The sequence below is a fragment of the Pan troglodytes genome, chromosome 2 (genome assembly GCF_028858775.2).
Source record: "Pan troglodytes isolate AG18354 chromosome 2, NHGRI_mPanTro3-v2.0_pri, whole genome shotgun sequence".
NCBI lineage: Eukaryota > Metazoa > Chordata > Mammalia > Primates > Hominidae > Pan > Pan troglodytes.
In genome coordinates, this window is record NC_086015.1 from 190,644,843 (window position 1) to 190,658,387 (window position 13,545).

Here is a 13,545-nt window from a genome sequence, read left to right on the forward strand (position 1 = left end):
GAGGTTTGTTTTGGGAAACAACTGTTACCATCTTTGTTTCAAAGCTAAACTATAAACTAAGTTCCTCCTAAAGTTAGTTTGGCCTATGCCCAGGAATGAACAAGGACAGCTTGGAGGTTAAAAGCAAGACAGATTCAGCTAGGCCAAATCTTTTTCACTGCCTCAGTTATAATTTTGCAATGGCAGTTTCATAACTTTAAATTATGACTATCATAGTTTTCATAAATAATCTAGGTAAACAATTAAAATAACAATTAGGTAAATGTAATGGGATAAACACTTGTAGACTAACTTTTCATAATTTAGAATATAAAGTTATATTAAATTAAATAACAGATATTTCATTATTTGGGTATTTTCCAATAAATATATGTTGTTGGAAAACATTCTTCCTAAAAAAAATAGTGTGTCCTCTGTCCTTTTTAAGAAAAGGTGAACAAGTTTGTCTAATTCAAAGCTTATTTAAAGGTTATGTATAAAACAAGGTAAAGGAACCAGGAAATAAGAGGGACGTAAAGAAACTTATAAAAAAAAAAAGAGGGTTTTTTTTGTGGTAAGAAAGCTTAAAGAGAAATAATTTTGGCCAGGTGCAGTGACTCACACCTGTAATCCCAGCACTTTGGGAGGCTGAGGTGGGTGGATCACAAGGTAGGAGATCGAGACCATCCTGGCCAACATGGTGAAACCTTGTTTCTACTAAAATACAAAAAATTAGGCAGGTGTGGTGGCATGTGCCTGTAGTCCAAGCTACTTGGGAGGCAGAGGCAGGGGAATCGCTTGAACCTGGGAGGTGGAGGTTGCAGTGAGCCGAGATTGTGCCATTGCACTCCAGCCTGGTGACAGAGCAAGACTCCATCTCAAAAAAAGAAAGAGAAATAATTTTATATGAGAAATAATCTTGTATGGTAAATTTAGACCTAAAATAAAATGACTGGTTGTTTAAGAAATAGGGATGTTCAGGACAAACCAGAAAGTCCAAGCATGTCATGAATGGTCTGTGTAAGTCACAATAAGTATTTCTTAAATAAAATTTTTAAAAAACCCAAAACTTTTATATGATCAAGTTGTTTATAATTAAAGGGAAATTATAATGCTCTTTCTAGAGATTTGGCTTGATGCAAAAAAAACCACTTATACACTAAGTTATTGATTAGAACAATGACATTTTCTTAAGAGGTTGATTCACTCTTAATAAATTATAAGAGATTTTAATTCTTTTTTTAACCCAAAGTTTAACTTTTGTTGCATCTTGCTGTTTCTGTCCCCTTTTAAAAGGTACATTTTCTTAAAGGTCTAAGGGAAATGTTTTCTTCCAACATAATATTCTGTGCGCTGTGGAAGATATTTTCTTTTGCCTTTTGGTAACTTGTGTAATGGATTTTATGTTTTATCAAAATAATTAGTGTGCCATTATTATTAACTTTGGTTTGCTTCCCAGGAAAAAACTGAAATTTAATTTTTTTAAAAAATTAAGGTTATTATATTCATGTATCTTCCTGTATGTGCTTTTAAAGTCCTCGTGACATTGAGTTACAGGACTTTGACTCCTGGATCTAAAACGGCCACCAAGTCCGGCTAAATCTTAAACACTGACAGCCCTGCAGTAGATGGCACATAAAATTAACTGCATTACTGAGACATAGGGCCAGAAATTAAATCTATTCAGCTCTTCAAGGCCCAGGGACTATTGCAGTAGAGGTGGGCATGTGAGATTGTAAGGGCCAACTTTAAAAGATAAAAATAAGTTCAGTTTCTCTATAAATTAATCATTAATGTCAAAGGCACACTGATGCAAGACCAGCATATGGGCCCCTGTGTCAGATTAACAAGGTTTTCTTGAGGCATTAACTGATTCCTTAATAATGGTTATAAAGGTTATAAAAGGCTTCTGGAAGTTATATCTTATGGTAAAGATTTAAATGTTATAGATTGTTTATACATTTTGAAAAACAAATTTAATTGGCTTCATACTGTTTTTATTAGGGCTTATTGTTTGGGAAATTAAATCTCCTCTCTAAAAGAATAAAGGTTTTGCCTGTTTTTGAAATCTTTGAGTTATTACTTTGGTTAAAAGAATGACTTATTTTACAATGACTTGTGATCCTATTTTGTGATATCAAGTGTTTTAAACCTTTGATATTTGACAAACTTTTCAAAATCAAATTATAAATTATGTCTTTTTCTGACTTAATTAATCCTCTAAGATATTAGTTTCCCTAAAGTCCAAAAATGACATAATTTTGACATTTAGTAGTACAAAAATTATATAGGAAGCATTATCAAATATAAAATGGTGTTTGGTTTTCTTTGTTAATTTGTATAAATACGTTGTTGATATGTGTTCTAAAATTTTGGGACACTCCTGTAATTCTGATATGACTTTACCAGTAATAATGATAATTGTTAAAATTATTGTCTGCCACAGAGGTAACAAATTTCCTTGTCAATTTTGTCTTTGACTATGGGTTCCCTAAAACTTTTTGTCATCCTTGGACAATGGTTGTGTTGTTTTGGTCCTCTTTGGAATGTGGTTTTATAATCATCTATAAAACTATAACAGGTGCTCTCGAATGCAGGTTTCTGATAACTTTGGAGACTGTGACATCAGAATAAAGGAAAAACTTTCAGGACTCATGCATAGAGTGCTAAAATGTTCATGAATATCAACCAGAACAGGAATTAACTGCATGGACTGAACTAATCTTTTTGACTTTTTGCTTAAAATGTTGCTGATGATTTGTTTTGTTTTTCAGAGTCTTGAAAATTTTCTTCTGAGCTATTGACAGCTTTGGCAATTTAGTATACTCTTATGAACAAAATTTGGAGCACATTTGTTTCTCTCTACCTGATTTCTCCAGAATTTGGAAACTATTTGTGAGTATTCTTAATTTATGGCAATCCAGTTATTTGCATAAGTGCAACAAGAATTTGTTTTCATTTGTAACAGGACACAATTGGAGAAATTTGTTATTTTACCAAGGCTTTGACTGGAATGGTGTGTTGTCCTTTAAGGAATCAAACTTGACTCATGGAACCAAAAAAGTCCTTGGGAAAACTGGCCTCATAGTTTACACAGTCCCTCTACAGGGTTTCTGACCTACGGTAAGTAAAGAATGTCATTTTCAGAAAGGCCCAGGAGCCCCAAATTTATCTTGGAACCTCAAGAGGAGGGGAAATTCACCCAACTCATAGGTATTTGATGGTACAAGTCCATGGTTGGGTTCAGCTTTAAAAGTCTTATCTGAGACTCCTTCTACAGTAAAAAGTTCCATCAAAGCCAAATTTTAAAAACATATGTGAAAAATAATTATTCTTGCTGCACTTTATACAAATAATCTGACCAAATATAATAAAGCAAATCAGTCCTACCATGATTTGTCTTTAGTAAAAATAGAAAACTGGAGAGAGAAAAATTATGTTTCAAAAACTATTGTACACTTGTTGTTAGATTTGAGTCTTTCCTAATGTTTTTCAATTTTTATTATTTTCTACAGTTTGGGCTAAATTATAATTTTTTCTGGCTATAAGTTTTCAAAATAATATTTTTAATTTTTTTCTTCTTTCTTTTCCTTTTCCCCCCATTTTTGTCCTAATTTGAAATCACTGAAAACAAAGCTGTGTTTTCTTAAAACCCTGTGAACTGAAGCCAGACACCTTAAACTTCAGAAGAAAATAACAGCAACCTATTTACATACATAAGCCACTTTCATATCTGCCTACTAATGTATGGACTTCAGAGTAATGTGACCTATATCAATTTTCCAGGATCCTTCTTTTGTTTGTTGTTGTTTTTCTCCTTTCCTCCCCCTCCTTTCTCTTCATAGGACATGAGACTTCACAATCTGCTAAAAATGAGCTTTCAGGAGCTACCCATCTAGAAATAAACTGTCCTAGCCATGAGAGATCAGATGAAACCTGAGACCAGAAACTAATTTCCTTCTAAAATGCTTTCTCCAAAAGATTTTTTAAAAGAAAAGAGGGGAAATGTGACAGGAAAATCTTGGGGCCACAAAATTACTAAGCTAATGGAAAAAGTCAAGCTGGGAACTGCTCAGGGCAAATCTGCCTCCCTTTGTATTCAAAGTCATCCCTCTGCTCACTGAGATAAATGCATATCCGGTTGCCTCCTTTGGGAAATCTTATCAGAAACTCAAAATAATGCAATTATTTGCCTGTTGCCTACCTGTGACTTGGAAGCCCCCTCCCTGCTTCGAGTTGTCCTCATCTTTCTGGAGGGAATCAATGTACTTCTTACATATATTGATTGATGTCTCATATCTTCCTAAAATATGTAAGACCAAGCTGTGCCCTGACCACCTTGGGCACATGTTGTCAGGACTTCCTGAGGCTGTGTTACAGGTGCACATCTTCAACCTTGGCAAAATAAACTTTATAAGTTAACTGATACCTCTCTCAAATTTTGGGGTTTCACAGTCATAGAGCTAATAATTGATGGAGCTATAACTGCTTGAGGGGTTCTTCCTGCCCATTGCATAAAGAAAGACCATGGCATTGTGGTAGAGAAAGAGTTTAATAGGCACAAGGCCAGCCACACCACATGGGAGATGGAGTTCCTACTCAAATCATCTCATCAGAAGCTCATAGGTTAGGCGACTTTCAAAGGCAGTTTGAGGGAAAAGGTGGGGGTGGCCAGGTAACAGGTACTTGCTGCTGATTGGCTGGGTAGAGATAAAATCATAGGGAGTCTAAGTTGTCCTTCTGAATTGCTTTGCTTCTGGGCACAGGAGGGAGTTGGAGCCATGGATTTCAGACATACAAAAAAACCTGGAAAGATATCTCAAAAGGCCAATCTATAATAGTGGTTTTATTTTCAGGAATAATTGGGGAAGTTACATATCTTATAACCTCCGGAATAATGGCTGGCCTTCATTTATGTCTGTGCCTTAGCAGGACTCAGGCCCCTCTCCTCCCCCAAGTATGGAGGCCTCCCATTAGCTTTACAAAAGCAGTTGAGTTTTGGGCAAGGCCTATTATCATTTACACTGTCGCCTAAATGTCTTCCAAAGTTAGCCCAGCAGCCCAGAAATAATTAAGGGAAAGGCAAGGGGTGGGGAGAGTTGGCTTAGCTTACTGTTACAATTTTTCTCACTGATATAATTTTTGCAAAGACAGTTTCAGAGCCAGTTCTCAAACCCAGGTCTGTCTGATTCAAGCTGTGTTCTAAACACCAATGTTCTAACCATTTTATTTCTTTCTGAGCCTCAATTTCTTTACTGTAAAATGAGGGAGTGCAACAGATCATAGGACTTCACAAGTCTTTTTCAGCTCTGGAAGAATATGAATCCAACAGTGCAGATTGGAGTTTAGGATGGAGCTTGTCTTCCTTGCCTTCTGCTCTTTCTGATTCTCTCTGGAGAGAAAGGAGCTCTGTCTTCAAGTTGGAAGGATTGTCTTATGAAGGAGTGAGCTGGCTCAGTCTCTGAGCCCTGAAGCAACAGATGCTAAATGAAAATTATATTCAGTTCCACAACAACTTTCTAACATGCAAAACACTAGTGTCCTATATGTATTGTGAGTCTAATAATTTTTAGGAGCAAATAAAGAGTTTAAAACTTGGGAAACTTACCACCAGGTGTAATCTGAAGACATGCCTACATCTAACTTAGAGGCTAACTCTGATGTGCAGTTAAGCTGAATTTTTGAGGCTGCCGTGGCCAATGAACCAAAAAATATGTATATATCTTAGAGTGGGAAGGACTTGAGAGATCACATTGCCCATCACCTTCATTTTATATATGAGTGAACTGAGGCCAAAAGAGGGTCAAGAGTTGTGTGGTGACCCGGATATAGAATACTGCCCTGAGCTATTATAGCAACCCTGTGTAACAATTAGAAAATTTTAACTACAACAAGCTTAATGATCCATGGGTTTTCTTGAAGTGTATTTCACACAAAAGGAGGAATATCTGACATCTGAACTGCAATACCACCAGCTTCCCCAAGAAGATTTAAGCAGTCTTTTCTGCCACACTGACTGGATACACCTCTGATATGGTTTGGATTTGTTTCCCTGCCCAAATTGCAATTGAATTATAATCTCCAATGTTGGAGAAGGGGTCTGTTGGGAGGTGATGGGATCATGGGGGTGGATTTCCCCCATGCTATTCTCATGATAGTCAGTGAGTTCTCATGACATTTGGTTTTCAGAAGAGTGTAGCACCTCCCCCTTGGCTGTCTTCCTCCTGTTCCATCCATGTAAGACATGCCTACTTCCCCTTCACCTTCTGCCATGATTGTAAGTTTCCTGAGGCCTCCCCAGCCATGGTTCTCGTATAGCCTCCAGACCCATGAGCCAATTAAACCTCTTTTTATTATAAATTACCCAGTCTCAAGTAGTTCTTTATAGCAACACAAGAACAGACTAATACAATCTCCCATTTGAGTGCTCTTCATCTCAGACATTATTTCAGATGGCACTATAGTTCTTTGCAATCTCAGCCTATGATACTGTTATTATGTATACTTTTAAGAATATATTTAACAGTGTTAAACTTGCTGAAGTTGCTCAGCTCCATCCAATAAAAGGATTGACCAAGAGCAAATTAGCATTTCATTAACTATTTTAAATATAATACTAACTTATTGAGCAATGATGACAGGATGTCTCAGAAATGGTAATACATTGAATTGCCCTTCAAATTCAGATTCTCCCATGCTTATGAGAAAATTACGAAAGGGAGATGTGGGCTGAGAAAGCAAAGATATTTCATCTTCATCATAGAAGAGGCGTATCTTAAAAGCAATGAGAATGATTTGTTTGCATGGCAATTTTCAGAGTAGAGTTCCAGAAAAAAGTTGCAAAAGAGTCAGAATCACTCTCTCAAAGCCAGATTATGGGTAGGCTCTTTTGAGATCCCATGCCAAGGACCTTGAGAAAAACTGATGGTGGAAGGGACAGAATCAGGCCACTCTGGGAGTTACCTGACTTGCAAGTTGCCTGAATGTGGTGGCTGTCAGTTCAAACTGCATGGTCTAGATGAATGTGAGAACTCAACTCATATGAGCTGGTAGAGCCAGAATACAAAGTTCCACCTGAGTTGTGGGGCATGAATCAGGAGCACCCAGGCAATGGTGATGTCGACTCAGGTACTTGCAACAACATGGTGACACAGTCCAGATGAACAGCTTATTTGAGCAGGACCCCAGGACCAACTGGAGGGAAATGGGGTGGGCAGGAGAAAAAGGATCTAGTAACCCAAGAGGAGGAGAATGTCCAGACCCAGAGTGTGGAGGCCTAGTCACAGTGGCTAGTATATATAAACATTACAGACTCAGCAGGAAATTATGGTATCAAAGTGTGTTTATATTGACTGGGCAAGCATAGCTAGAAGCAAGTAAAGATTGTAGCTTGAGTGAGGGAGCATGCTGGAAAAGAGTTCACCTAGGCATAGTGAATAGCATGTCAAAGAAGGTGAATTATTCTAGATCTCTCCTGAAGGATGTGCCAGATCTCTAGGATTGACTCAGGAAAGAAGGGGAGCAGGGCCGTAATGCCTATACCACAACAAGGCCAGGAAGGTGGGGACTGGAGCTCATATTTTAAAGGTCTCTGCTCATCCGCAGTTGTATCATCATAGAAGGGCATGTGGTTAATCTCCAGCAGAGAGAGAATGTGAGTGCCATTCTTCTGACTTGATGTCTCTTTCCATCCTTTTTTGGGTGACCTGTTAGATGCTCTGAGAAACTCACCTCTGCCAAAGTAAAAATGGCATCAATCAGGTCAATGTGTTGCCCTTGCTAGGTAACATATTTGTATGTAATAAGGACTTATCCAAGGTCACAGAAATGTAGTTTCTAACCCCAAGATCCGTATATTTTTCTGATGTAACTGTTGGGCTTTGATGCACAGCTGATAAGGAAAAAAATATATTGGGGGAATGGGCATGAGAATTTTCCGTATCAAGGATTTGTTGTCAATCAGTGGTACATTCTTTACAAAGGTTGTTCTGGTTTAAAAAGTAGCCATCATAAACACCTTTTACATTTTCTAAAACTTGAATATTTCTAAAGCATATGCAGTTTCATGATGACAACTTAGAAATATAGAGTACATTTTAGTATCTCCATGTTACTGATACAAAATAAGGCTTTAGACAATAGAAGTCATTTGTCTACAGTTACATCAGAAGAGTTTGAGCTAGGGCTTGCTGTTAGGTCTTCGGAGTTCCAGACACTGGGCTTGGCACCATTCAATGCAGTCTCTCCATCCAGTGCTAGATGGAATGGATCTAAGGCTTTTAGGAATATCTATCTTTTGCCATCCATAAAGAGAAGCCCATTCTTGTTTTGGAATCCTGAAAACCCCAAGCCTCACATAAGAGCCATTACTGCTCCTGATTTCTTGCTTTCCTACTGTGATGAAGCTGAAGGATTGCTTTCTCTTCAGCTGAAAGATTATCTCCCCTCTTCCATCCCCTTTCTGCCTTGGGTCTGAGGAGTACCATTGTCCTATAGATGTTAGACAGCTGTGGCCTTGCACCCTAGAGGGATCCAAACTTTCCAGTAAGTCTATTCACTGTAGACTGGAAATTGTGCTGAACAGCTCAGCAGGGAGCAAAGATATTATTATTATTTTCCACTGTTTGATTCGTGTAGCATTCATTAGATGATTATAGCTGTTGGGATTTGATGGATGGAGTAGTCTATCTTGTCACTATATTTCTGAGCTGGTCTGTAGCTACTCAATAATTACCATGCAGCAAAGTGGGGGCATGTTCAAGAATGCTAATGAATTATCAGTTTTCTTTAAGCCTCATTAGATTTCTTGATAGCAAAACCTCCCATTGACAAGATCTCATCTAATATGATTTTCCAAAGTCCCTTATTGCTTGTCAGACACAAGACTATCTCTGCTTGCATGAAGTGGTTTTAAAACCACACTAATTTCCTGCTATTACATTGTCCCAAGTATTTGTTTTTGTTACACTTTTTTTGTGTGTGCATCTGTGGTGTGTGTCTGTGTGTTGTGGAAGTGAGAGGGGGTAGACTGAGGTCTCTGGAGAAAGCAAAACAAACACAATACTGAATTATAGAATTCAATTTTCTGGTTGGATTTTTTTTTGTTTGTTTGACAGGGTTGTGTTCTGTCACTCAGGCTGGAGTGCAGTGGTGCTATCATAGCTCAGTGCAGCCTCAAACACCTGGGCTAATGCATTTCTTCTGCCTTGACCTCCCAGGTAGCTGGGACTACAGGTGTGCACCACCATGCCCAGCTTATTTTTATTTTTTTGTAAAGATGGGGTTTTGCTCTGTTGCTCAGGCTGTTCTCTAACCTCTGGCCTCAAGTCATCCTCCTGCCTCAGCCTCCCAAAGTCTCGTTGGAAATTATTTTATACTTATCTTGCCTTTCATACCTAAATCTGCTTTTCTCTGATAGTAAATGGGAAAAGGAAAGCAATCCACTCAATTCTTTGGCCTCAAAGCCTAGGCATCATCCTTGATTCCTCTCTTTCCCTTGGCCCTCACATCCAATTCATCAGCAAATCTAATTGGATTCTACCTCCAAAAGACATTCTAACTATATCCAATTCTATCTCCCTTACTGTAAGTCTAGGCTAAGCTATCAAAATCTCTCTCCTGGTCTACTGCAACCTTCTCATTCCTTGGTTTCTTGCTGCCATTCTTGCTGGCTTAAAATCCATTATCCCCAAAGCAACCAGAATGATCTTTATAAAAATAAACAATTAGATTGTATCACTCACCTGCTTAAAATACTCCAGTGACATCCATTGCAATTGAATTAAAATCCAATAATCCACATAAGATCTACATGCCCCTGTAGGACCTGGCCCTTGTCAACTCCTCAGACCTCATCTTTCAGCATTCTCCTCATTATTCACCACGCTCTTGACAGGCCATGGTCATTCCCACCACAGAGCCTTTGCAAGTCCTGTTCTCTGCCTGGACTATCCTTTCCTTTGAGCTTCACATGGATGACTCCTTCCATCACTTACATTTCAGTCCAAATGTCATCTCAGAGTAATTCTTTGATAGTAACCTTCTACCCTCAGACACTTTCTGTAAGATTGCCCTGTTTTATTTTTTTCACAGAATGCATCATTACTTGACATTGTATTCCATTTGTGGCTGGGCACAGTGGCTCACGCCTGTAATCCCAGCACTTTGGGAGGCCAAGGCGGGTGGATCACTTGAAGTCAGGGATTCGAGATCAGCTTGGCCAACATGGTGAAATCCCCGTCTCTACTAAAAATATAAAAATTAGCCTGGCGTGGCAGCGGGCACCTGTAATCTCAGCTACTCAGGAGGCTGAGGTACGAGAATTGCTTGAACTCAGGGGGAGGAGGAGGTTGCAGTGAGCTGAGATCGTGCCATTGCACTCCAGCTTTGGCGACAGAGGGACACTCCATCTCAAAAAAAAGAAAAAAAAATTGTATTCCATTTGTATATATCTACTTGGTTATTATCTGCCTTCCACGATTAAAATGCAAGCATCTGAGGACAGGGACTTGCTTTCTTTGTTCATTGCTATATCCCTAGCACCTAGAACAGTGTCTGGAACAAAGCAGAAACTTAAAAATAATGGTTGAGTGAATGGATGAATGTGTGAATAAGTCTAGTACAACTCCTTTCTTTTTAATGTGGAGAAACTGAGGCCCAAAACTGGAAGTGAATTGTCAAAAACTTTAAAAAGGAAAGGCTTGGTCCCCTGATCCTGGTTTTATGATCTTTCTAGCGTATCAAGCTGCATCTCAAAGTGGTTCTCAACCATGGGTGATTTTGCCCTTTAGGGACACTTAGCAATGTCTGGAGAGATTTTCAGTTTTTCCAACTGGGGAGGGGTTGTACTGGCATCTAGTAGGTAGAAGACAGGGATGCTTCTAAACATTCCGCAATGCACAGGACAATCCCCACAACAAAGAAGTATCTACTGATAATGTCAACAGGGCCGAGGTTGAAAACCCCTGGTCTGGGCCGGGCACGGTGGCTTGTGCCTATAGTCCTGGCACTTTGGGAGGCTGAAGCAGGCAGATCACTTGCAGTCAGGAGTTCAAGACCAGCCTGGCCAACATGGTGAAACCCCATCTCTACTAAAAATACAAAAATTAGCCAGGCATGGTGGCGGGCGCCTGTAATCCCAGCTACTCAGGAGGCTGAGGAATGAGTATCGCTTGAACCCAGGAGGCAGAGGTTGCAGTGAGCCGAGATCACGCCACTTCACTACAGCCTGGGTGACAGAGTGAGACTCAGTCTCAAAACAAACAAACAAACAAACCCTAGTCTGGCACTTGGAAAGGCAAGATATTCCTCCTTTATTCCTTCCTTCCTCTGGACTGCCAGAAAACCTTACATAAGCCAATTCTCCTAGACTGCCTCAGTTTCCCTACATGAAGTGTGCAATGGCCTTCCATTCAGGGAGGATGCTGTCTTAGGCCACAAGGTTCATCTTTTCCCTCTCTAAAGTAAGCCCTCCAACAACTCATTGGCACAGGACATGCCACTAAGTTGACATTCAATTAATATCAGTTATGACATTTGTTAAAGAAACTAGTGGTGCAGACTTTTCTTTTTGCTCTTTTATATTCTACTAATCTTTTAAAGTTGTAAATTTCACCATTTCCAGACAGCCTTTCTTGAGTTGCAGGCAGAGTTGATCTCCCTCTTACACCGTATTCTCTTAGCACTTAATTTATATTCGTTAAAATACCAACGCAAGCCCAAGAATGCCTCATTTTCCCCTTACCCCTGCTCTCTGAGTTACTTGAGGACAGGCACAGAGTCTTGGCAGAGCACTGGGCACAGCGTGGGTGCCCACTACATCCTGGAGGGAGGACACATATCTGATAGGCTGCGTATCTACTTAACGTGACAATAGAGAAAAACTTGCAAAATGAACACTATAAGACAAACGGAAAGATTTATCTCTTTCATAGCAGCCAAAGAAAGTTTGGAGGCAGCATGTTAATTGACATGTCTTTTTAGAATATTGCTTCTCTTTTGTGGGTAAACATAGGCATTCATTAGGCAGGCAAGTGGAGCCAGCTTTCCATCAAAGTGGGAACAGCTGGAATGAGTGATTATCTCTAACTTGGTGACGAGGGTCCCAGGAACAGAAGGAACAGTGTGGTCTCTGCAAATCCCTAAGCCAGTGACAAGGATGGGGACAGGCATGCTGCAGGCTGTATTATCAGCACCCTAAACGGAGATAAGGAAAGCAAAGTATCAGCCTTACACTGCATTCCCGGGAAGCGCTGGCTTGCCTTAAGCCTGGCATGCTATTTCACTCAATGCAGCTGTAAACAAGCAAGCTTAGAAATGAATGATAGAGTTACTTTTAAAAATAAAATACGAAACAAAAGCATTCTTTTTTTTTTTCCACTGTGGGCAAAGCAATGAAAGTGCCTTCTCAAGAAAAGCAATTTAAATAGACCAATTCCTTCCATATCAGCCTAAATTACCTTTTTAAAACACAAGACACTGAACTCAGGAAAGCCTTTGGAAATATTGGCATGTCTCCCCTTTATGGATGAGGAGACTGAGATCTGGAGAGGAGAAAGGACTTGCCCAAAATCACATAGTTCACCAACAAAAAAGCTGGAATTTAGAACTGAGTTACCTGCCTCCTGAGTCCACTATGTAGTATGTGATGTGGAGAGGGGAGAAGTTCAGTTGATCGTAAATCTCAATACCTGGGCTCCAGAGCTCATTTTATCAAATGACAAAATATGGGGCTTTTGGGAAGCCATTTGCTTTTGCTTCACCTTCCCCAGCCATGAAATAATAGGTTTAGACTAAATGAACTACAAGGTTCTTCCCAGTTCCAAAATTGTATAATTATGACTTCAGTGTATCCTGATACTAACTTAATAATAAATAAAAGTTATGGAGTGCATACTATATATCAAACAGTCTGATAACCATATTTTTATGTAATATCTCATTTAATCTCTGCAATTCTGTAAAGTAGGCATGTTTACTTTACAGTAAACATATGGGAAAGCTGGGACTCAGGTTAAGTAACTGGCTCAGGATCACACAATTGGTATATGCTAACAGTGGAGTCTCAACATATACCTTTTCTGACTTCAGAAATGGAAATTGTAAGGTTGACAAATGTTCAAATATGAGTTGTATCCACTTCTTCTGGAGACTGGGAACTCGCACCCTCTCCACAGAGATCACTCCCATTTGGAACATTCTGATTGGAGTAAAACCTGCCTCTCTGTAGCTTGTACCCATTGATCCAGTGATGCTTTAAGACCACCAGAAGAAGTCTAACACATTCTATAAAGTAGTTCTTTAGGTAGGGGTGGATTGCTTACATGACCATTATTCTGCACCTTCTCTAAGTTAAGGTTCCCAATTATCTCCCTGTTTCTCCATTTAGATCTGTGTAAACTCCCTCACTACCCAAGCAAAATGCCTCTGCCCACACTCCAACATCTATAATGCTTTCAACTTAGAGCATGATTACTGATAAAACGCCCCATGATCGGAAAGAGTGTGGGAGTGAAGATGATTTCAGGGCAAATTTGAGCAGAGAAACTTTTCTTTTGGGCCATAACA